The 26,458-nt window shown below is 42.0% G+C and overlaps 1 long non-coding RNA gene across 2 annotated transcripts in view; it reads right to left on the bottom strand.

Annotated features, from left to right (window-relative positions):
- Positions 1-3,772: 3,772 nt before the first annotated feature.
- Positions 3,773-26,458, bottom strand: part of LOC141996879 (uncharacterized) — a 43,349-nt gene continuing 20,663 nt past the window's right edge. For both annotated transcript variants that reach the window (XR_012641639.1, XR_012641640.1), the window contains exons 2-3: positions 13,310-13,435; positions 3,773-4,223 (exon numbers count right to left, since the gene is read on the bottom strand). This is a non-coding gene — a long non-coding RNA (uncharacterized LOC141996879). The remainder of the gene's footprint in view (positions 4,224-13,309; positions 13,436-26,458) is intronic.

Below are 26,458 nucleotides of genomic sequence, written 5' to 3'. Positions count from 1 at the left end.
ATTCCCCCTTAATCTCCTCTTTTCCAACTGAAAAGTCCTAGCCTCTTTAATCTCTCCTCATATGGGACCCGTTCCAAACTCCTAATCATTTTAGTTGCCGTTTTCTGAACCTTTTCTAATGCCTGCATATCTTTTTTGGGATGAGGGGACCACATCTGTACGCAGTATTCAAGATGTCGGCATACCATGGATTTATATAAGGGCAATAAGATATTCTCCATCTTATTTTCTATCCCTTTTTTAATGATTCTTAACATCCCGTTTGCTTTTTTGACTGCCGCTGCACACTGCGTGAACGTCTTCAGAGAACTATCCACGATGACTCCAAGATCTTTCTCCTGATTAGTTGTAGCTAAATTAGCCCCCATCATATTGTATGTATAGTTGGGGTTATTTTTTCCAATGTGCATTACTTTATATTTATCCACATGAAATTTCATTTGCCATTTTGTTGCCCAATCACTTAGTTTTGTGAGATCTTTCTGAAGTTCTTCACAGTCTGCTTTGATCTTAACTATCTTGAGCAGTTTAGTAGCATCTGCAAACTTTGCCACCTCACTGTTTACCCCTTTCTCCAGATCATTTTATGAATAAGTTGAATAGGATTGGTCCCAGGACTGACCCTTGGGGAACACCACTAGTTACCCCTCTCCATTCTGAAAATTTACCATTTATTCCTACCCTTTGTTCCCTCTTTTTTTAACCAGTTCTCAATCCATGAAAGGATCTTCCCTCTTATCCCATGACAACTTAATTTACGTAAGAGCCTTTGGTGAGGGACCTTGTCAAGGGCTTTCTGGAAATCTAAGTATGCTACGTCCACTGGATCCCCCTTATCCACATGTAGTGGATCATCACCATAGTATCTGAGCGTTTTCCACTAGTGCATTAAGCAATGTGACAACACATCTGTCATGTGTTGCTTTTTCTCTCACCCTCTTCCCAGTGCAGTGGAGTGTCTTGTTCCTTAGTAGTGTTGTTTTTTTAAATATAAACCTGTTGCTCTGTGTTTGTTAGAGAAGGCATTTCAAAGAAATAGACCTTGCCCTTGGAGAGGAAAGTGGAGAGGTTTGTGATGGTCCTCAGTTCTTTGTTGAGTTCATTCATTGCACAATCTCAGACCAGCCCCTGAGGAAGTTTTGTCTCTTGCACAGATGAGTTTTACCTTATTGCAGAGAATTCCGTTGTGCCAGAGGAGTGTAGTTGTCGACAAATCTTTGTCCTAGAGCTTTGGATGATCTTTTAGAGATCCTGGGCCCAGGCCATGTAGCACTTTGAAGATAAGGATGAAAACTTCCCTAGGAGTGATCCGCAGTCAGTAAAATGCGGCCTGCAAAGATGTGCTGTGTATCTTTTCAAGAGCTCTGTCTGGAAAATTTTTAATGTGTAATGCTATACAAGTGAGTCACAATAATATTAACAAATAATACAATTTTAGTAATTAATTGAGAGTAAGAATGGTATTTGGTGTGATGGGATGCTATCACTTTAAAAGCAGGGCAGGCTGGGAACCTTAGAGAGGATACACACTGTGGTGAAGGAAGCCCCGAGGGGACCCTGTTAAGCAGCACATTTTGAAAGTATGGGTTGTGTCTGAATGTTTTTCACTGATTTTTTGCTTCCTTTTCTTGCTAGTAAACTGGGATTTGGCCGAGTATTCCTCGCAGCTCTTAGGGTATGTCTACAGTACGAAATTATTTTGAAATGATTCTATTCAAATTTTCGGAAGCTATTTTATACATTTGGTCTTCTGTGTCCCCGCTAAAGTGCGTGAATTCGGCGGATTGTGTCCGCAGTACCAAAGCTAGCATCGAATGTCGGAGCGGTGCACTGTGGGTAGCTATCCCACAGTTTCCGCAGTCTCTGCCGCCCATTCGAATTCTGGGTTAAGCTCTCAGTGCATGATGGGGCAAAAACATTCTCGCGGGTGTTTCTGGGTGTGTGTCATCAGAAAGCTACGGCAGACAATCGCTTCGTGCCTTTTTGGCGTGCAGATGCCGTACTGCTTTCAGCAGATGGTGCACCGCTGCTCTCCTGCTACTATGAATCCACCTCTCCAACTCAACTCTGCTCGGCCATCAGGAACTGAGCAGCACAGCTTCCGCCGCCAACTCTGCTCTCCCGCTATTGTCACGCTTCTGAGCTTCTCTATGTTGTCTGTCCTGGGCTCCCACCTCCGTGAAAGCCACAGAAGACAACCATTTTCAGCCTTTGTTCGGCTACCGTGAACCAAACAGCACAGCTTCCGCTGCCACTCTGCTCTCCTACGTTTTGCACCCTTTTTCCAGGATTACCCGTGCAGGCGCCATAGCCATAGAGCCCGATCAGGTGTCCGCTGCAGTTTTGACCATTGTAAATACCTCGCGCATTATCCAGCAGTACGTGCAGTACCTGCAAAACCGAGCGAGGAAGCAACAACAGCGCGATTACTATAGTGATGAGGACATGGACACAGATGGCACAGCATGTGGCGATTGGGAGATCATGGTGCTGTTGGGCCAGGTTCATGCCGTGGAATGCCGATTCTGGGCCCGGGAAACAAGCACAGACTGGTGGGACCGCATAGTGTTGCAGGTATGGGATGATTCCCAGTGGTTGAGAAACTTTCGTATGCGTAGGGCCATTTTCATGGAACTTTATGACTTGCTGTCCCCTGCCCTGAAGTGCAAAGACACCAAAATAAGAGCAGCCCTCGCAGTTGAGAGCGAGTGGCCATAGCCCTGTGGAAGCTTGCAATGCCAGACAGCTACCGGTCAGTCAGGAATCAGTTTGGAGTGGGGAAATCTACTGTGGGGGCTGCTGTGCTGCAAGTAGTCAACGCAATCATTGACAAGCTGCTATCAAGGGTAGTGACTTTGGGAAATGTGAAGACCATTGTGGATGGCTTTAATGTGCTGGGGTTCCCTAACTGCGGCGGGGCGATAGATGGAACGTGTATCCCTATCTTGGCTCCGGAACACCGGGGCGGCCAGTACATAAACTGCAAGGGGTACTTTTCCATGGTGCTGCAAGCACTGGTGGATCACAAGGGACGTTTCACTGACATCAACATGGGATGGCCAGGAAAGGTGCATGATGCTCGCATCTTCAGGAACTCTGGTCTGTTTGAGCAGCTGCAGGAAGGAACTTACTTCCCAGACCAGAAAATTACTCTTGGGGATGTTGAAATGCCTATAGTTATCCTTGGGGACCCAGCCTACCTATTAATGCCATGGCTCATGAAGCCATACACACGCACCCTGGAAAGTAGTAAGGAGTTCAACGATAGGCTGAACAAGTGCAGAACGGTGGTAGAATGTGCATTTGAGCATTTGAAAGAGCGCTGGCGCAGTTTACTGACTCGGTTAGATCTCAGCACAACCAATATTCCAATTGTAATTGCTGCTTGTTGTGTGCTCCACAATATCTGTGAGAGCAAGCAGGAGAAGTTTATGGTGGGGTGGGAGGTTGAGGCAACTCGCCTGGTGGCCAGTTTCGCACAGCCAGACAACAGGGCGATTAGAAGAGCACAGAAGGGCGCCACTACACATCAGAGAAACTTTGAAAGCCAGTTTCAGGACTGGCCAGGGTACGGTGTGAGAGTTGTGTTTGTTTCTCTTAAAGTTACCCGCCCCCTATATATATAAAAGGATATAAAGTCACAATTGTTTAAAAACTGTTCTTTATTATTTGTTGCACAAAACATTGAGTGAAATCAGAAGCTAGATGGGGAGGGGGAAGGACAAGTCCAGAAACCAAATCAAAATTTAGAATATGCCAGCTTTCTGCTGCTTGTGAATTCCTCTGGGGTTGACTGTGTGGGTCCCCGTAGCCTCCTCCCCCTTACCCCCCCCGTGGGGTTGGGCGTCTGGGTGAGGAGGCTATGGAACTTGGGGAGGAGGGAGGGCAGTTATTCAGGGGCTGAAGCAGCATTCTGTAGTCTTGCTGCCTTTACTGCATTAGATCCACCATACAGCGGAGCATGTCAGTTTGCTCCCCCATGAGCTTGACCATAGCATCCTGCCTGCTCTCATCGCGCACGTCCCTCCTCTCTTTGTATTCATGTAACGCTTTATGTGACTCCGCATTTGATTGCCTCCACGCATTCATCTGGGCCCTATCAGTGCAGGAGGACTGCATGAGCTTGGCAAACGTATCGTCCCAAGTTAGTTTTTTCCGCCTTCTAATCTGGACCAGCCTCTGGGATGGAGTAGATAGGGGCCGCATTGAAACATTTGCACCTGCTGCAGGAGGAGAAAAAGGGAGGGTAGTATTTTAGAAGATACATTTTAGAGAACAAAGGGGACACTGTTTCTCAGTGAAACAGGCAATTCATAGTACACACCACATGTTCTTTCTGTACAAGGTCTCATTTTGCCTCTTCTACTGAAGTGCCTGCCACTTTGGTGTGAGTAAGCCATCACCATGCAGCCAGGCAACAGAATTCAGCTTGCAGGCAGCTTGCGGGCTCTCTGGGATGATCGCTTCACACAACACCCTCTTCCCCCCCCCCCCCCACCCCCGCACCCACCGCAGGGCTCCGATGAGGCTCTGAGCAGGGATGAGCCCTTTAAACTAAACACGAACAGCCCAGCGTGGCTGGGTTTCCCCCACCACGTGGCTTCGATCAAGCTTTCACTCACCAGAAGTGCCTTCACTAGGGTCATGGTCCGGGAGCATGCTTTGGGAGTAGAGGGAGGCTATTGGCTCCAGTATTAAGAATAGTTCCTGGCTAGGGGGGAAAACAGATTCCCCACTTGCCACCTGTGCATTCTCCTCCTCCTCTTTGTCCTCCAAAAACTCATCCTCCTCGCTCCGTGCTACTCCCCCCTTGCAGGTGTCCCTGGACAGTGGTGAGGTAGTGGTGTCGTCACCCCCTATAATTGCATGCAACTCATGGTAGAAGCAGCATGTATGGGGCTGTGACCCAGAGCACCTGTTCGCCTCCCTGGCTTTTTGGTATGCTTGCCTGAGCTCCTTGATTTTTGTACAACACTGTTCTGTGTCCCTGGAGTAGCCTCTTTCCGGCCCTGGAGACGTTAGCGTATGTATTTGCATTCCCTTTTTTTGGAAAGTAGTTCTGCCATAACAGATTCATCTCCCCAACATGCAATGAAATCCAGTACTTCCTGTTTGGACCATGGAGCTCGTCTGCAAATCCGGGACTGTGTGGTCGCCTGTGATGGTGGACTCTGCATGGTTGCCTGTGATGGTGGACGGTGCTGATGTTTGTAAAGTGCATTGAAATGTTCTGCTGAAAAGTGCTACATAGGAAATAGCTATTCTTATAAGTAGCCCATTTTTGTACAAAATTTAGAAATGTGTAAAAATATAAAGCTAACTCAGGAGACCCCTCCATATCTGTAATTATGAACACAAACTAGCACCTAAGTTCCCCAAAACTCATTTTCAAATACCACCCTGATTTTCTATAGCTAACTAAAGAACTAAAACACTTTCATGGAAATATAGGGCTGGAAGAGATTTCAAGAGGTCATCTAGCCCTCTGAGCTGAGACAGGACGAAGTTATACCTAGACCATCCCTGACAGGTGTTTGTCTAACCTATTCTTAAAAACTTACGACAGGGATTCCACAACCTCCCTTGAAAGCCTACTCCGAAACTTAACTACCCTTATGGTTAGAAAGTTTTTCTTCATATTCAACTTAATCTCCCTTGCTGCAGATTAAGCCCATTACTTGTCATACTACCTTCAGTGGACATGGAGAACCGTTGTTCACCATCCTCTTTATAAAAGCCTTTAACAGACTTGAAGGTTGTTATCTGGTCTTCCCTTCAGTCTTCTTTTCTGAAGACGAAATCCCCCCCCCCCCTTTTTAACATTTCTACATAGGTCAGGTTTCTAAACCTTTTATCATAATTGTTGCTGTCCTCTGGCCTCTGTCTCCAATTTGTTCACATCTTTCCTTAAGTATTGTGCCCAGACCAGGACATAGTACTACATCTGAGACCTCACCAGTGCCACACAGTGCGACAATTACCTCCTGTGTCTTATATACCACACCACACACTCGTTGATACACACTAGAATGATATTAGCTTTTTTTGCAACTGTGTCACATTGCTGACTCATATTCAGTTGGTGATCCACTATAACCCCCCAGATCCTTTTCAGCTGTACTACAACCAAGCTACTTATTCACCATTTTGTAGTCGTGCATTTGATTTTTTCCTCCCTAAGTGAAGACCTACTTGACACTATTGAATTTCATGTGTTGATTTCAGACCAGTTCTCCAATTTTGTCAGGATCATTTTGAATTCCAGTCCTATCCTGCAAACTGCTTGCACATTTTTTTCATATAAGCTTCACAAAAGCCTTGAGAAGTAGGTAATTATAGTTAGTCCTGTTTTGTGGATGAGAAATCTGAGGCACAGAGAAGTCTTCCCAAGTTAGAAAAGGAACCTAGGCTTTCTGAGTGTTAGACCGGTGTTTCTACCACAACACCAGCTCTCATGAGTGAGAGCTGATATGAGCAGCTAAATACTGGATGCCTTAATTTAGGGCCCCAATTTTGAAAATCCAAACTACACTTCAGAGTTTATTCTTCCCTAATAACGTTTTTGTCTGAATAAGGAAAATCCATATGGGTAAGGTGCATTAGAGGTGAAAATGTTCAAAGGTACAAAGGACAGTTAGAGACCCAAGTCTCATTGAAAGTCAATAGGCAATAACTGCCCTTTGTAGCTCGTAAAATCTCTCTCATACTCCCACATGTAGGCCACATATTCACAAACTTGCATGCCACGATGTTCATGTTTTAAGGACCTCAGTTGTGCATGCATATACTGTGATTGCACAGGTAGCTGCAGAAATTGTGCATTCAAATGACCCATTAGATGCATCATTGATCACTTACATATTCTAAACCTATTTACCCAATTGTGTAGCAATAAGTCCACAAAATACATGCTATTTTACGGACACAGTAGACAAAATATCAGAGTCAAATAAAAATATTGCAGGACACTGAAGCTACTAAGATCAGAATTTTGTTCTGTTCATTTCTTAATTAGACTTTGAAATGTGAGTAGACAGTAGTACTGTAGTTGCAGTGTTCTGTAAATTATACCTAGACCATGTGTAAGGATGAGCTACTGGGCCACAGCATATTAGTGTACTCTCACTTGATTATTCACATTTCCACTTGCTCACCAGCCAAAGAAAGAGAAGCAATGAGTCTGAAACCTCAGCTGGCTTGACTTAAAAAGCTCTATCAATAATAATAATCGAAACCACATAAAAATTAAATTATGCTCTACATAGATATTTCAACAGTGGTGTTCAGAAGTGCTGAACTCTCATATGTGGGTTTGGAGCCTCAATATATCACCAAATCATGCAGTAGAGAGGATGATTTTTAATACCAGTACAAGTCCTTGGTGTTACTATGTATAGTACTAGAGCTAAGCAAATAATTTGCATCAATTAACTATCTGTATGAAGTTAGACTTTGGTTTTGTTTGTGGAAAGTCCATGCAAAGATGATTCTTTCCTCCAATGTGGGACTAAGCCCAGTGAAATCAATGGAAAGATTCCCATTAAGCTGTGGATCAGGCCCTATTAGAAATTACTCAACGGGCTTCTTGTGATTTGCTTTTTAAATTTTGCAAACAGATTCCAAGCATTTGACAGCGAGGTCTGTAAACAGGATTAGGGTATTTTAGAAAATTATGAGCCTTTCTCTTTCTGGGCAATGTTGTCATTCTGTAAAAATTAGGCTACTGTCAGAGTTGTCATCTGGGCACAGACTGACTTAATTTTTCTTTATTCTGTTCACACAAAGTAATTACATTTGTTTGCACAGTTCTAGCTGCAAAAGGGTGTGGTCTGACCTGTGTGTTCTCTGGCTCAATAAATCACCACTATGCCAGGAACCAATCCCCATTGTGTGGGAAGGTAAGCAGTGTCTCATTCTGTATGAAACATCCATAAATACTGAAGTGCAGGAGCTTAAATGCACATCCCTTCATGTTTCTTCCCATAGGTGTGTGTTAAAGATGGGATGTTGCCCTTCATTAATCGGATAATGAATACATTATATACACTGAAATAATGAATAAATAAAATAAATTGACTAACAGGCCACTCCCACTGGGTTATTTTATGTTATGGCACAGTTGTTAAGCACTTGGGAAAACCTATTAATACCAAGCAAGAGAATAATATTTTGTGCTGTAATTCTACTTGTCACACTTTTTTTATTTCACATCTCTCTCTCTCTCTCTCTCTCTCATCTTTCTTTGTAATTGGACACACAAATATTAAGATGTAACTACCTATACAAAAAAAGATGAGAGAAAAATCTGAACAGGTCAGCATGTGCACAAAAAGTTCTACAGTGTGAAAGTCCAAAATCAACTAAATACAGAGGGGTTTGCGTGGAGGGGAGGGTGTGTGTGTACACATATATAAAAATAATTGGGAAAATGGGTTAATAAAAAGAGCTGACTTTGACAACTTGCCTATTTTAATACACAAAGCATTTAATAGACCAATGCACTGAACATCCGTATTGGATAGGTTCTGGGTAGGAAACAGCAGCAGCCATAAAATACTCAGCCACATCCTATATATAACAATGAAGGTTTGAAAACAAGGACACTAGGTTATATATTAGGCTTTTTTCCTTTAGTGAGCACTTGTTCAACAACAAAAAGCAGGCAGACGAGACACTGATATAATGTCTCTTTGAACAGATATCACCTTCCATCAGTTTCAGTAATGCATTTTCCCAAAGGTGGGGTGCACTGATGCTTAAATTTGCAATTTTTTTTAAAAGACTTGCCCCCAAATTTCTGGTGCTGATACAAATCTGCCGGACTAAAACATATCGTAAAAAACAACTCCCAAATCCACCTGGAGTTCAGTCCCACAGTAGGTGCTTGCTAGATGAAGAGTCTATACCTCTTGTCTTCTGAACATGACATACAAGTGAGCAGGCACCGCTAATTATGCAATGTTGACAGACAGATGGAAATAGGGTGGAGGTACTCTGATCTTTCCTGCTTGCTGCCTAGACTGAGCTCATACCCACACAGTGTACATGGTATAATTAAAGCACATGGATATTTGTCTTTCACACAGCCCATTCCTGGCAATAACTCTTCATTTTCTTTATCAATGACCTGATGTTCAAATGGACAGAACATCGATTGATTTTCATGGGAGCTGCTGGGTATTCAGCATTTTTGAAAATAAGACCACAAGTATTGTGATTTTATGTATGGTGAGAGTGGGGTGGTGTATGAGGTCAGGTGTAGCTCGGTATAGCTGTCCCTGGGTATGGTGTCAAGTATCAGAAGGGTAGCCGTGTTAGTCTGGATCTGTAAAAGCGGCAAAGAGTCCTGTGGCACCTTATAGACTAACAGACGTATTGGAGCATAAGCTTTCGTGGGTGAATACTCACTTCGTCGGACGCATGTGCATCCAACGAAGTAGGTATTCACCCACGAATGCTTATGCTCCAATGTTAGTCTATAAGGTGCCACAGGACTCTTTGCCTGGGTATGGTGATTTCCTTAAGATAGAGGACCTCTCTATATCACACCCCAGATGTGGTTGCTGCTGACGTAGTCAATATTTGCCTCCAATCGCCACACAGAGCTACTGTACCTAGTATCATAGTATATCTCTATACTTAGAATAGGATATAATTATGGTGGCTTAGCTACATGATAAATACTGGGGTTTTTTTCTGGCAATCACTATATCTTGGCCTGGATTCCTGGATATATAAGTTATCATAGTACAATAGAAACATAACAACTTTACTGTTGAGTGCTAAGCAGTTCAAGAGTTCATAAAACTATATAGCGGGAAATTTTCAAAGAACTGAATGACATTTCAAGCTGCTTGACTTTCATTGACTCAAACCCAAGTCAGGCAGCTAAAACCCTGCACAGCACTATGGAATTTTACCCCCAGTGTCTAACTCTATAGTACTATAGCACATGTTGTTCATGTGAATGAAGGGTCTTCTAAATTATTTTGGACCTGTATTTATTGTGTCTAGTGCTTTAGACCGTGTATGAATCTTTCCATATTATCTACACTATCATGAATTCCTCAAGCACAGCTGAGGGCACACCCCTGAGTAGTTATTGTTCTGAAAAAAAGTACACAGTACATCGATCGGAGAGGTTTCCCCAGGATGAAACCTCAGTTGGATAAATTCACCTGTTAGAAAGGTGCTAGTCTTTCGCACACTCCTGCTTCTATCCAGAATTCCAGTGGTCCAGTGAAAAGAGTATTAACAAGTGAACCATGAAACCAGGCACTTACTGCATTGGGGTCAAAACACTTCTTCAAGCCTAAATGATCACAGGCAGCAAGTTAGCCACTTTCCAGAGCACATTTTCCAAAAAAGGAATCGGCAAATGGCTCATTTTATCCTTTGAAATTACATTCACTTCTGTAATAACCTGGTCTGAGCTCATATTTTGCCCTTTTAAGATAAGTCGTCTTCCCAACCAATTTTTTCTCCTTAACAAGAAACAGGATATATTCCACTTTGCCTACTTGTTGTCATTTGAAATCTTAGAGACTCATGGAATGAGACACCCGTTTACGGAAACAATCTTTCAAATATATTTACTTTAGTTTTCTTTGGAGTTAAAATAATATTTTTATCAAGTGCTTCTACTGTGTTATGTTTTGTGTTGTTCCCAAGTATGAAATTGGTAAATTTGCATATTTTCAGAGGGGGATGGGGGAATCTTTGTTCCTCCATAGAAAAATGTATCGAACTTTGTATTTACAAACACTGAATAAAACAAGTAATTTGTATCCTAGCCAAATAAAATAGGAACACTTGATAAATTGTCATTATGTCCTTGTATTTCTCGAATCAAATACTTCAACTATTCTTGGCTTCTGTTTGTGTAATTTTACTCCTTCTTCAATAACGTGCATTGCACTTTTTTTAAAAAGGCCTTTCTTGTCCTTTACCCATTATTAATATCAATATTATTAAATCCACTATACAGTCACTACAATTATCTTAGAATGAATTGCATTATTTCAGATGCATTGTACATCTCATGGGACACTTACGGTATGTCTACACTGCAGTGTCAGCCCAGGGTTGGAACTCCAGCTCAGGTATAACCCATCCTTCCATTGACACATAAATCATGGTAACGCAGGGTCAGGGGTAGCAGAGCCTTCCCAAAAGGGGGGGGGAGGGCAGAGGCCTACACCCCTTTCTGTGGCCCCACCCCTCCTCTTCTCCCTGAGGCCCCCGCCAAGCCGGAGTGGGGCCAGGTGCCCGGGCCCATCCACCTGCCCAGGGTGGGGGACCCGAGAGAGCCCTGGGCCCCCCACCCCAGGTGGGTGGAGGGTCTGCAGCTTCCCACAGCTGCTTGTGCCCTTCTTACCCTGACCCAGCTCCAACCAGGGGGAGGAGGCAGGTGTGGGGCCTGTGGCAAAAAGTGGATGGGCCAGGTCCATCCACTTTCAAAAAGTGCAAGCATCATGTCCTCCTCTCCTCCCCCACATTCTGGCACCCCTTCCAAGGGCTCAGATCCAGGGTCCCAGTACTCCACAGGGGTGGAGGATCCAAGCCCTAGCCAAACAGGGACCCAGTGTTCAAGCCTTATTGCTTTTCAGTGTAGATGCAGCTCCTCTGGACTCATGCTCTGCAAGTCTGCCAAAAATATCCCACAAGCACTTGGGCTGACTTTCTTTGTCCTCTGGACAGTCAAATTTTCCCACACTGCACCATGAACAAAGGGCTAGAGTGGCCACATTTTGGGAGAGCACTAAGAAGACTGGGTTATGGGTGTCTGGACTCAGGCCTACATAATATAGTGTAGACCTGGAGCCCTAGGTTGGGACCCAGGGTTCAACAATTCCTAACCTAATGAGTGTAGATGCTCAAGCTAACTTGAGTTCTACTAACCCTGAATGTACACTGCAGTGTGGACATACCCTTAATATTTGACATGATCTTTGGGAGAAGACCAAACAGCTCTCATAGTGTACTACAAGCAAAGACTTATTCTCCACTACTCCTTAAGGGAAAAAGGGATTTTTAGGACATTTAGGATTCACTCGACCTAATGGGAAAACATGTATCTTGCAGTGGCATCAATAATATCTCACTGTCGGCCTTAGTATACAGAAATGGAGGTAAGTACTGAAGGTGGTATTGAATCCTAGTGGAATGACTGTGTCTGTATCCTATTAAATGTATCTTTTCAAAGGGGAATATTATTTCATTCATGTAAATGTTGCGTTCTTCATCATGGAGAAGCAGCCTAGCAAAGGGATTTTACATTTTTGCCCAGATCCTCTGTTGGTGTAAAAGGGTGTGAATCCATTGACTTCAGTAGACTGACTTCTCACATGTATCTAGCAAAACTTGTGAAGTTTTGGTTGAATCTACAATGATATGTACTGCACAACTCATGTCCCCCCTCTCTGACCAGGTCTACTTCCATTTCTGTCCTTCCCTCTGCTCCACCAATGATACAAGCCTTGACACTGCTTTTGTTGCTTTTACCTGCAATTATCACTGGGTTGTCATCCATGCTGCACCCTATATGTGAGTGTGTCCTTCACTTGCCTCATTCTTATCCTTACTACAGCCTCATCTCTGCCTTAGAAAATTAGGAAAAAAAAGCTTAAGAAAATTCACCTTCCATCTGTCTATCTGCCTTACTGAATAACTGCTTGATCACATTATTCTCACTCTCCCATGAGCATCGCTTGTTGTATCAAGTAGAATGGTAGATTGTCACCTTTTGGGGGCAAGAACTGGTGGTGAAATCCTGGCCTCAGTGAAATCAATGGGAGTTTTGCCATTGACTTGAGTGGCATCAGGATTTCATCTTGTGGCTTCACATGCTGCTGTGAAGTGCCTAGCACAGTCCTAGGCAATTGAAATCAATGAATGATGAAGATATTGAACAATAACTTGTGGTGAGTTTCACGTTCGCCTGAGCCAGTGGATGGCCTCTGCAGTTCTTCGTGGCTTTGGTTGTTTTGGGGATTTGCTTTTACGATTTTGCTATACAGGTGAGCAGGCACTGCTGATTACACAATGTTGACAGACAGATGAAAATAGAAATTATTTGGATCAAAAGCTTCACGTGAACACCTATGAATACAACCACTGAGCTTCAGCCATGACCATCATAACCCATCGCTTCCCTTTATATTATTGGCTGAATGTTCAGGACGAGCTTAATACATCTGATTTAGTAGGGCGTCAGTTCAGCAAATTACTTAAACATGTGCCTAATTTTAAGCATATGAAGTCAGCGTGGGCTATTGAGATACTTAAAGTTAGGAATATGGTTACAAACCTTGATGGATCATGACCCAAGGGCCACATTTTCTCCACTGTAGTAGCAACAACAATATTTTGCACAAAGGGAAACACAAGCACATCCGTCCAAGCAGCAAGAAAATCAGCACCAATCAGTAACACCCTTGTAAGGAAAAAAAAAACCCAACATTAACTGTGTTTGAAATCCAGGTCTCCCCTCCCTCCGTTCACAAAATGATATAGAACAGCTGGCCATGAAACCTGGCTGCATATTTGTTAAATGGGAACAGATTAGTAAATCAAATTTGTTGACCAATTTTCAAGTATGTGGCCTTGAGATATTTTTAAAAAAAGTTTACATGGAAGAGGAGGGGGAAAATGTCCTGAACATTTCGTGCTGGTGGGTAAAAATACCTTTTTTAATTCTAATCTCTAACTTCCCTATGAGTACCCTACTAAAACCTCAGGGAATTTTATATAGTGCATGTTGTCAGTATTTTAATCATCCCCAGCTGTCAAAACTCTTGTAACCCGCCTCTTCTATTTAAAATGTGTCTTCTAGGCATAAAATAATTAAAGGTGCAGGACCATAAGGTAGGCTCAGAGCCACTGCAATGTGACAAAACCCCACATATGAAAGGCATTATTTCAGGAAGTTTTAAATATAAATTTTGTTTTGTCAGAAGGCTGCAGGGCACACATTTTCTATACTGTCAAGCTTGATAGTAATAATATTTATATTTCAAATAAAAAGATTAAATTGCAGTCTTATGTGTTTCTGGTTTTCACATAGTTTTTATCCATGTATCACAGTGTTCCATATCAGTGTGTCATCGAAACTTTTTTTTTTTGCTGACACCAGTTTTGCTTTATTGTAATATTAAGTCTTGTTCTGCCAGTCCCTGAATTGAAATAATGAGGGCAGACAGTAGAGCGGTTGGTGTTAGTTATTTTACAAATACTTTGTTTGACATGTACCTTTAAGCTCCCCCCTAACAAAACAAAACAAACCATTCAAACAACTAATTTTAAAGAAATATGTTTGGCTGATAAGTTTATATTTTTAATTAAAACATTTTTATTTCTACAATTTTAGCCCCTCAGCCACCCTGCAAGTGCTTATCCAAGTACTTAGCTTTAAGCATCTGAGTTTCCCCATGGGGATTAAAGTTAAGCACAAGCATAAGTATTTGCAAGATGGGAAGGTCAGAGTGGTTTACAATTATTTTGATCTCCTGTGGGATTTTTTTTTAATTTTAAAAAGCAGTAAGCCATATTGCATAGAATAAAAGTCTTGGTTGTTTTGAGCTTCTGTAATATCTGCTTGGCAAGCCCCTTTGTGTGCCAATGCTTATTAGCTGCTGTTTGTGAACTTTCTGGTAACGCTCAACTATTCGGTGTTCAGAGCTTTGCAGTCCCATGAGTTTCAGAGTCCTAGGGTTTGTTTTATGTCATCTATGCAGCATCACACTAGACAGAACAATGGGGAGAAATGTGAAAAGGTTCTGACTCGCTCTGGTATTTGAACTGCCAATTGGATTCACTTACTCTGACAGCTGGGATTGGGTTTCCTCCTTTTGGAATGAAATGTGAGTGTGTGAGCTCAAAACTGGAAATACCTCACTGAGAAAATCCTCTCCAGTTCTACCCTTTGGATTTGTTTCTTTGCTTTTTTTTACTTTGCCCACAGTTGGTTATTCCCATCTGAATCACTAGAAGATAGGAATTTATTGGTCCCCTCGTCCCATGAAGCACTCACAGTGTGAGAGCAACTGAAAGTTTTGGGGGTAAATGAGGGACAGATTTTCAAACAAATTCTGATTCTCCTCTCTCCTATGCTGATTTCACACCAGTGTAACTTTAGTTGAGTTACTCCTGCTTTACTTCTGGATTGGGGGCAACAGCAATGCTTATAATATGTGGGATGCGAGGATGAGAAGGCAAAGTTGCTAAAACAATTTTTGAGGGACAGGCTGTAAATAGTTCATCTCCATTAATCCTCTCGGGAATATTTGGCTTCTCTTGTATTGCATAACAGTAGAAGTCGCTTAATGTTGTTTACTTCTATGCATTTTATTAGAGTAACAAAATTAGTCTTGCAGCACTAAATGCCATGAGCCACTGTGTGGTTTATCTGATCATGTGCTTCTCACAGCAATCCATGCAGATAGTCACTTCTCCCTGCAGTTTGAACACTCCCATTTTTTTGTGCCGTGATATCAACTTTCTTGAGAGCTGTGTTATGAAATATTTACTAGCAGTGAAAATTCACGGGTTGGTGGATTTATGATCAAGTAAAGGCACTTTTTATTCTTTGCTCAATGTTTTGCAAACAGAGAAGAGTTTCTGTGGGTGGAAACCTGACGTTCTCCTCCCCATCCTAAAATACTATGAAACTGGCCAACTCCATTGTCGTAACAGTGCAAGATGATACATGGATGATGATGATGCAAGACAGGCAGCTGTCAGTTTAATGCCCAGGCAAGTACACCCTTGCCTGTCCCATGCATGATCTGTGCATGTTTGCATCAGACACTCATGATCTTTGTACTTTTGGCCAACCAGCTGAACTAATTGAAATACACACTGCAGTGAGAGATCTTTAACTGTTGTTAAAAGTAAAGCTTAAATACAGAGAAAGAAACCAAGGACAAAGAGAAGAGAGAAAATAGGCATTATTACTGGTTCCTCTATTCGAAATATCACCTTGTTCGTAATTCCTCACCATATTTTTTCAGTTTGAACTAATGGATGTACAAATCAATCTATTGCAGCACACACATTTCAAATGAGCCAGGCCTATTTCATGGGAAACATCTGGCCTCATTATACCAGGTAACACCTGTGTGAAATTACATCTGTGCTGAAGTCTTTTAACAGAATTTGGTAATTAAACTGAGGCAATCTAATCAAAGAAAGGCGTGAAGAAGGTGAAACATGAAGTTTCATTCCCTGCCATGCAAATAAACTGCAGTAGTGTATCAGTTCTTTCAAGAAATAGTTAATATCAATAGCATTGAATGTTTGTGGTTGGATAGATTTCATGCTAAAAACAAGCATTAATAGTATATCCATAATATGCATTCTGAACCTCCAAACAAGTGTCTAGGGTACTGTTTGGATTTACTACACTTAATAGCATATTATTTGGAGAGTGTTCTGTGCTGTTCTGACTGTGCTTTACAAGGATATACTGTGGCTCAATTTCCTTTCAATATATAACTGGGCTCTTTTCAAGTTTTACACTCATCGTAAAGCCTGGAATAGTTGGCTGCTCCACCATTCAAATCATTGCCATACCAAATGGGTTCTGAATTGTCGGTGCCAGCCTTGAACGGCATATAGTTGAGAAGCTTGCTCAGTGTAAGACCCATGTTAGAGCATGGGGACATGAAGAGAGCTGGGGATTTTGGTGCATGCTCTGTCCCTGTGAACTGGATCTTAGCTCAAACTTGGATGAATTGGGTGAAATTAATTGAGTTTATGGCTTGATTTTCAGCTGCCTGTGATGATCACAAAAGAGCCGGATGCAGCCTCCAAATCCCAGGGCTGATTCTACATTAGCCTCTGACCTGGGCTACTTTACAGTGCACCATCCGACTGTGGCCCCTGGAGGGCAATGCATCAGCTGAGAATAACCAGAGTACTTAGTGCTCTAGGAGCACCTGGATGTGCCCCCCTCTGGCAGAATGTGCTGCACTGATCATCTTAATTCCGGGACTGATGTATACAAAGTTTGTACTAAAATGCTATAAACAAAGTGAAAACTGCACCAATAGGCAATCCAATGATTTAAATGCTTATGTCAAAGTATCCCCAAGATTTTCAGTAAATTTTTTTAAACTTTGAGTTGAAAAAGCCTTTGACTAAATAACTGATGTTTGCTGGCCCCTAGGGTGGTCCTAATACAGAGAACACTCACATTTCATTACCTAAAGTAGCCATAGGATTTCAATGTTTTTCTACATAAAAACCACCTGAAAAAATATTAATCTGCTATTCAAAATTACTGAAATTCCAAACAAAGGAGGCTTGGATATGAAATTTTCATGAAATAATAACCATAGCGAGTGCTTCTCATCAGTAGGTCTCAAAATGCTTTGCAAAAGAGGTCATAGATGGGGAAACCAAGGTACAGAGAAGCAATGTGACTTGCTCAAGGTCACCCAGCAATCCAGTGGAAGAGCCAGGAATAGAACCCATGTCTCTTGATATCCAGTCAATATGTACACTAGGCAACACCACTCTCCCTCCACTACCCACCAATTTTCTAACTATAGTGAAAAGAAGAAAAATACCAATGAACTGACCAAAAGCAAATTACTTCCTTGTTCAAACTATAGATATAAATCTGGAAACTCAGTGTTACTTTTTGGTGATTGTGCTCTGTTAAAATATTTATATTAATCTAATGAACACTATAGGGTTGTGTGAAATAGGTACATTTTAATAGTGTACATCTACACAACACAATATTGAGATGACTTTTTAATTAGATTGTAAATATTAGAAGTTGTAAGGCTGCTCAGAGCATGGGAGGGGTGCCTATTAGCTAGATGATTAAAAGCTTTAAAATTAATGAATGCATAAATACATAATTAAAATCATTGCTCTGCTGGACTCTATTGGGGGTTTGAGCAAACTTTCTTTGTCAGAACATATAGAAAAATAATGCATGCAACTGAAATGGCAGAATAAATATTGCTCCTGGAGTTGGAATTTGACAAGGACTTTGGGTTAACACTCCTAGCTTTGGACGGAATGCCATGGATTCTTTACAGAGCTGCTGGAGTTTTTGTTGTTTTTTTTCCCATAGGAGCATTTTCTCAACGAAAAGTGACTTTTTGAGGAAAAATGAATTTTTCCGTGGAAAATTTTAATCTTGGTAATAAATGCCCCTGCCAAGATGATAAACATCCCAGCCCTTCCCTAGAAAAAAGATGGCTCTTGGAGCATAACGGGTAGGTTAACAGATCTGGGGCTGGGGTGGGCAAAAAGGAAAAAGTAAATTGCAGAATGGAAGGGTCATCCTGCTGGATGCAGTCTTCTGTTTGTAAGAGGGGTGTCCACTTTGAGTGTCTGTGCTGATTGCAGCTATGATAGCAGGACACATGGAGAGATGCAACCAGAGCCCCAAATCATTTACATTAGATAGTGAAGTTCTTTGAGGAAGGGACTAAAGCCAGAAATGGAACCGAGGCCACAAGCCTACCACCCTACCCACTGAACCACACTGCCTACTGAAACTTGGTGCTTTCATCTATTATTACAAACACAACTCTAGAACACTTCTCTCTGCTGGTGCTTTCAACATAAGGCTGTTAGATGTTCGAGCTCTAGAGCCAAATGTGTCTGTGGAATTCTGTCCAACACAAAATCCAGCAGCCCAAATGCACCTCCACCCAATGCATGTGTAAATACAGTGGAAATAGTGTTCCCTTGTTGTTTGCAGAGGTAGACAGAATAAAGAAGACAGTGGCAATAAACTTTCTACAAAATCCTACCATGCTGCTGATATAAAGGATTGACATTTGCGTTACATTTATTTCCCACCCAGCCCTCCTCTTTAGCTAGATAACTTTATTCTCTAAATGTTTACCACCCAAAACACATGTACGGTTTAATTTGCAGTATAAAATCATTTATTGACTGATCAAGCTCATTACTAAGGCCTAGCCTAGGCTTTCGCGTGCCCCGACAGTTTTAATTCTTGTAGCAGCAGGCTACTGCAAGAGAGAAACAATCCTGTCACATTAACGGCAGGGGTCTAAATAATTCAAATACACTAAGTCCTCCCAGAACGGTTCCCTTGCTCAGAATGGGTCTTTTCTAGCCAACAATTAACTAACAATATTCTAAGTTAAGTGTCCCAACTCTTTTGAAATCTCAAGGAAAATGGAAACATACAGACACAATAAATGTTCCTAGATGAGAATGTTCCCTAGAAGACCCATGTTAGGAGTGTGCTGGAGAATGTAATTGTTTAAAGGGAAACACTAGTCACTTTGAATCAGAAAGCATTTGTGGAATTGGGGGGGGGAGGGGTTACGTCTCTATATTGGCCATATCTTCAGCCCGTGTGAATTGGTGAAGCTCCATTGACTTCGATTTACATCTTCTGAGGATCTGGTATATTGCCTTCCCATGGTAGATACTTGTCAAGTCTTTTGAATTTAGAGGAAGGAGTTCTTTTCTGATTGTTTATTTCTGTCAGAGCTTTTGCTGATTTTCTTTATTAATAATAATAGCAACATAAATAGATGCAAACTGGCCTTGCACCCCTCCCAGGGTGCTAAGTGAGAACCCTTGGATGGGAATTGAGGGTACTCAGCATCTCACAGGGTCTGCCATCATTACTCCTCTTGAGTAGGAATTTACTCTGCAAGTAATCCCATTCAAATCAATGGGGCATATGAGGGTGGCTGAATCAAACATTTAAGTGAGATAACGGACAATGCTACGGCAAAGCGACATTGGCAGCATGCTCGGATTTCCTTGACCCCCGCTAGTCTGGTTTCAGGTCTGTGTACGTTACTGAAAATGTGCTCTTTGCATTTGCTGTTGACACCCTGCTACTGGGTTCCAATGTGTGTGTGCACACACTGGCACCCACATAGGCTGAACCCAATTAAAGTAGGGTGACCATATGTCCCGTTTTGGCTGAGACAGTCCCTTTTTTAAGCCCTGACCTGACTCTTTTGGCAAAAGTGGGCATTTGTCCCATTTGCTCTTGCCAACTTGATTAGTTGGCAAGAGCAAACAGGACAGATCCCTTTTTTTTGGCAAAAGTGGGTAAGGGCAATGCCAGCCCACGCAGGGGGATGGGATGCAGAGTTTGAGCGGGGCGCGGGCAGGGCTCCAGCGAGCATCGACGCCAGCCCCAGCCTACTGCAGGAGGCAGGCAGTGGGTGGACATGCGGCGAAGCCAGCCCTACACAGGGAGAGGGGGGCCTCAAGCCAGCCCTGTGCACGGGGAAGGTCCTCGGGCTTGCCCCATGCACTCTTTGGGAAATATGGTCACCCTAAGTATAACTCCACTAAAAGGGAAGAAGAGTGAAGATTTTCTGTAGGGAAAAAAGTAACCTAACTCTAAAGAGAACCTTGTTTGGTGTGCCTTTGGGTACGTCTACACTGCAATCCATGGTGTCATTGCGAGTCCTGCCTGGGCTCCCTGTCATGCTTGTTCAAACCTCCTGAAGCCCACATTGCTGTATCTGCACTTGTCATGCGAGCACCGTTATAGTCTTGTGGGTATACCCCTTGTGCTGCACAGATTGCAGTGTATACGTGCTCATGCACACCTTATACAGTCTGGGATTGGTGATCTCAAGGGATATCACTGCCACACCTAACATGGACACCCTGTACATCCCTTTATACTCCTTCAGGAATGTGCTCCCCATCTCTTTTTTTGGCCTAGTCCCCTGTTCTCTTTATTCTGTTGCATCCATTCCTGTGCAGAAAAAAATCATGGGCAAGACAGGCCCTGCAAAGCAAAAACGATGGGTCTAATTTGTGGCCGAATAGCTGTGACATTGCCTCTACATTTGCTTCGGTTTATAAAAGACTTTGCTTTTTTTTTTTATTTAATCTTTTCATTTTAGGGCACCCTGTTAATGCAATAAATCTTTCTGCACCCTTCTCTGACAATTTTAACTTTCTCATAAAGCTCCCAATTTTTAACTTCATTATAAACTTCTGTTTTATTGCATAACATGCAGTGCTTTGTTTTAATGCCGAGACATTGCAGTTTCCTGAGAATACCTGTAGAAATAGGATGAAGTTATAATATATCATCTGTGTAACTCACAAGAGCTATAAAATAATTGGAAGAGTCAGTAGGGATGATAATAGTAAAGGAAGGAGTCAGATGATTTATTTTGTAGAAACACCAAGTTTATGCATATTTTTCTTGTCAGATAGGGCTTGATGCCTTTCCGCCAGAGAAGAGTCATTTTATTGACTTCACTGGGAGTTGGGTTGGGTTGAAATATATAGATTAGGTACTAGAAAGAAAAGCTATTTGATTTTTCTTTTGTGTTTAAGGACTTCACTAGTCTAGCCCATTCCCTGGACTTTGGTAGGCTGGACACCAGAGCCGGTTGTGAATTTTCTGTAGAAATGGTTTTTCAAGAGAAAATGCGGTTTGCACAAAATCAAAACATTTCCTTGATCGTCTACTAGAAAAACTGAAATGAAATGTTTCATTTGGGGGCAGGTTTATTGAACCAAATCAAAATGTTTCGTTTCAGGTCTGTTTCATGTTAATCTGCATTGCCTGAGCTGCTCTGGTGCCTCTTGCCTCTGTTCCCCTTAGCAGACTAGGTCCCTGCATGGACTCTATCACCCATGAAGCACTTAAGTATTCCCGATGATTAAATGAATGTGGTGCATGATGGGAGACACATGACTGTGGTTCACTGTTGGAGATTCAGGATGGAAACAAATTTTGAAGTATTGGAATTTCTTGCAGGATGGAAATTCTAATGTTCAACCAGCTGTGCTGGATCTCACTGTCGCTATAACCCACTCCCACCAAAGGTGATAGTTTTGAAGAGGGCATGAATACTGCCACTATCACTCAGTGTGTGGAAGCCAGACCATTTATGACAGGCTCTCCTCCTTCACTAGCTCCTGTCCTGAGATTCATTCCAACACCTTCAACTCCTAACTGTGGGTTAAGTAGGTAACCTAGTATGCCACCACATTCCCATCTTCCATGAGCAAGGAACTGATACAGTGAGTTTCTTACTTGCTCATTTTTGAGCACTCCATCAGAAAAATGCAAATGGCCTTCCAATAAGTAGGCCTGGTCAAGGCCAAATCTCTTAGTCAGCAAGCTGCTTTCTAAATGTCACTTCACAAAGTGAGCTAGTTAAAGCTGTAGTGGGTTTTTGGATACAAATGTTAACACCTGCACTCTTGTGAGTGTTAGATCAGAGCATGGACATATTAGCACATGCTCTGGTGTTTCCACCCGGAATGTCCAGGTGTGTGTACTTGGACTGACTCTTGAAAATTTGGCTAGATCTGTGCAGCACTATTCAATGCAGCATCTAGAGCAATGAATGTATGTGCTTCAGAAAACAGACACCCATACTCACATAAGGGTCATATAAGGACATAGAATAGATTGCTGGAATCCTACATGCTGGGTGGATACACACACACCTACAGAAGTAGGATTACACCTTGGCACTTCAACTCCAAAACCACAGGTCTCTACTGCTTGAAGAAAAAGAGAATTTCTATTGTGTCATCAGGAGGAGGGCTTTGATCCAATTTGGGCCAGCCGCAACTTGACTGCTCTCTGTCATTCACTCACATGCATCCACATGCATACCCAAAGCCAATACCTTACAAAAGCATCAGTGTGAGTACCTATTCACATCTGAGACTAGTGAGCAAGCCCGCTCATATAACTCTGATTTACCTCCAGTGTCATGTGCTATGTCTGAGGGGATTCTGAAGTGCATTCCCATTACTTTCCCTTCTTTCACATTTTTAATGTCTTTCCACTGTCTCTTGTTGATGCTCTCAGTTGTCATTGCTCATGTGCATCTTCATAGATTCATAGATATTTAGGTCAGAAGGGACCATTATGATCATCTAGTCTGACCTCCTGCACAACGCAGGCCACAGAATTTCACCCACCACTCCTGGAAAAAACCTCACACCTATATCTGTGCTATTGAAGTCCTCAAATCGTAGTTCAAAGACTTCAAGGAGCAGAGAATCCTCCAGCAAGTGACCCGTGCCCCATGCTACAGAGGAAGGCGAAAAACCTCCAGGGCCTCTTCCAATATGCCCTGGAGGAAAATTCCTTCCCGACCCCAAATATGGCGATCAGCTAAACCCTGAGCATATGGGCAAGATTCATCAGCCAGATACTACAAAAAATTCTTTCCTGGGTAACTCGGATCCCACCCCATCTAAAATCCCATCACAGGCCATTGGGCCTATTTACCATGAATATTTAATTACCAAAACCATGTTATCCCATCATACCATCTCCTCCATAAACTTATCGAGTTTAATCTTAAAGCCAGATAGATTTTTTGCCCCCACTGCTTCCCTTGGAAGCTGTTCCAAAACTTCACTCCTCTGATGGTTAGAAACCTTTGTCTAATTTCTAGTCTAAATTTCCTGCTGGCCAGTTTATATCCATTTGTTCTTGTGTCCACATTGGTACTGAGCTTAAATAATTCCCCTCCCTCTCCGGTATTTATCCCTCTGATATATTTATAGAGAGCAATCATATCTCCCCTCAACCTTCTTTTGGTTAGGCTAAACAAGCCAATCTCCTTGAGTCTCCTTTCATAAGACAAGTTTTCCATTCCTTGGATCATCCTAGTAGCCCTTCTCTGTACCTGTTCCAGTTTGAATTCATCCTTCTTAAACATGGGGGACCAGAACTGCACACAGTATTCCAGGTGAGGTCTCACAAGTGCCTTGTATAACGGTACTAAAACCTCCTTATCCCTACTGGAAATACCTCTCCTGATGCATCCCAAGACCGCATTAGCTTTTTTCACAGCCATATCACATTCATGTTTGGGCCAAACAGGCAATCTCATGAGGAATGGGTCACTCAGAGGTGTGAGTGCAGCTGCTTCTGGGACATCCACTCTCACTGAAAACTACATGGTCCCATTGAAAATGTGCATCAATTTGGGGTGTAGTACATTTTATTATTTGGGAATAAATTTGGGGGCATTGTGCTGCTTCCCACATTTTTGCTAGAGGGGGCTGATCAGGGTCCTAAATGTTTTGGATTTCATTCTTGCAAACCAAGTCCACACGCACCATTGCACATGCAATGACTCACCAACTTTGTCTATACACTGCTGTATAGGCACATGTAAATAAGAGATTTTATGCATGTATGTGGCCAGATAGGCACTGGTCTGGCCCACTGTGCTCACAAAATCCCAGCTTTGTCCCTGAAAACACAAGTGTACATGCACACAGATTGGACAAAGGCTCCAGTTTCTGAAAACGTGTGTGATTTTACTCATCCCCTTTTCCAATTGCTTCTTTCTACCTTTCTTCAGGTCAATATTCTCAGGCCATCTATGCAGCCACCAGAGCTTATGACCATTCACTGGGGAAGGAGAGAGAGGAGTATTTGTCTCATAAGAGTCTGAGCATGCCACTGTTGCAATACCACAGGCTACCAGTTTGGAGCCTTTGGGTCAGATTTGCTGGTGTAAATCAGTGAAGTCAATAGAACTACACTGATTTACACCAGCTGAGGATCTGGCTCTATAATCCTACATCTGTCATTTAGAGATCCTTCTATTCCTCCACAATGGCTATCATGTGCTGGCACTAAGTTATAGGGGGCTTGACCTGTGTTTGTTTCTTTCAGCTGTGCCCACAATTGAAATAAAACCAGCTTCTCCAACCCCTCTGTTCTAGTGTGTGTGAGAGAGAGAGAGAGAGAGAGAGAGAGAGAGGGGCTTGGAGACTGAAGCTGGTTAATTCAGTGGTAAATGTGGTTTTCTGGGACATCTAAGGGTTATGTCACTTTTATAAAAATCTCTTTGATCTTGAATCAAAAGAAGGGGGTGGGTTTTTAGTGTCTTCTTAACTGTGTGGCTTTTACAAATTAAAAACCCACTTGAAATTGGTTATACAATATCTGCTTGTGTTTCTCTAAGGCTGATGAGACCACCTTTGACTCTAAGCTGTTTTTTCTAGCAGATCATCAGGAAAAATCCTGGTAACAAACAGTTGGGGAAAGCTAGAGGGAGCTTTTGAAATAGGAACTGTGCATTTTTCTCTATTTTGAGAGTCTTGGCTCTCAGTTATAAGAAACAGCGGCTAGTACACTAACTGTGCTTCATTGTCAGTGAACTTTATACTGAAAAAAAGTAGTGGAACTGAATGCATTTTAATCTGTTTTGTAACTAAAAATAATTCCACTTTTAAGCATTCAGAATCTAGGGCTTTATCTAAAGCCTATTGAGTCAGTTGGAGTCTTTTCATTTTCTTCATTGGACTTTGGATCAGGCCCCTAGTTTCTGATTGCTGTGTAGCGCTGTGTGTGTATATGTGCAATCCCTGGGCCTGATTCTCTGTTTTACACCCCATTGCACTAGTGTAATTGGCTGCACAAGGAGCATGGAACACGATGGAAAATTAAGGGCTGCGTGTGCTTAGTGTGCATGTATGTGTAGAGTCAGAGAGAGGAGAGAAGAGTAAGAAAGGGGATAATACACAGCTAAGGGAGGCCAAGTTTTGGGGCTGTGAATACTTCAGGAGGTTGTTCTGGGTAGAGCTGGTCAGGAATTTTTAAAGCAAACATGTTTTCACTGGAAAATTCTGATTTAGCAAAACTGGGAATTTTTTTGTTTTTGATGAATTTCTCATTTCAAAAACATTTTTAGGGAAAAAAAGTTGAAATTTGCAAACAATTTCAACGTTTTCAAAATGAAAAATTCTGCTTTTTCAGTTCAAAAAGACTGTTTTGAAATTGAAGCTAAAAATACACTTTAAACACTCAAGATCAAAACAAAACATTCAAAATCACAGAAACAAAACATTTTGATTGACCCAAACTGATTTTTTTTTTTGAGAGTGTGGGGGGGAATTGTTGGTTCATTAACATTTTCTAGATTTTGACTTTTCAATTTGGGATTGGAAATTTTTGCAAGATGTAAAATTTCCTGGTCTGGGGAAACCATTTCCTGGCCAGCTGTAGTTCTGAGTGATCTACTGGTTGCAAGAGAGAGTGTGGTTTTTGTGTCCCTGTAATCCTGAGCTTTTAAAAATCTCATCTGCTGAGGTCAATAGGGCTTCTGTATTTATCTACCTTACCGTCCATAACATCTAATATTCCCTAACTTAGATATAGCTTCTCTCCCATTTATTTCCAATGATGATTTTTGCAAAGAGATATTATTAGGCCATACATCCCCACTATTAAACATACCCTGGGGTGGTATATCAAAGGGGGAATAGTTTTGTGTAATGACTCATCCACTCCCAGTCTCTATTCAAGCCTAAGTTAATTGTATCCAGTTTGCAAATTAATTCCAATTCAGCAGTCTCTCGTTGTAGTCTGTTTTTGAAGTTTTTTTGTTGAATTGCAACTTTTAGGTCTGTAATCGAGTGACCAAAGAGATTGAAGTCTTCTCCGACTGGTTTTTGAATGTTATAATTCTTGACGTTTGAATTGTGT

Source organism: Natator depressus, chromosome 12 (assembly GCF_965152275.1).
Source record: "Natator depressus isolate rNatDep1 chromosome 12, rNatDep2.hap1, whole genome shotgun sequence".
NCBI classification, from domain to species: Eukaryota; Metazoa; Chordata; order Testudines; family Cheloniidae; genus Natator; species Natator depressus.
Note: the sequence above shows the minus strand (reverse complement) of the source record. Positions and strands in the feature narration are given on the sequence as shown.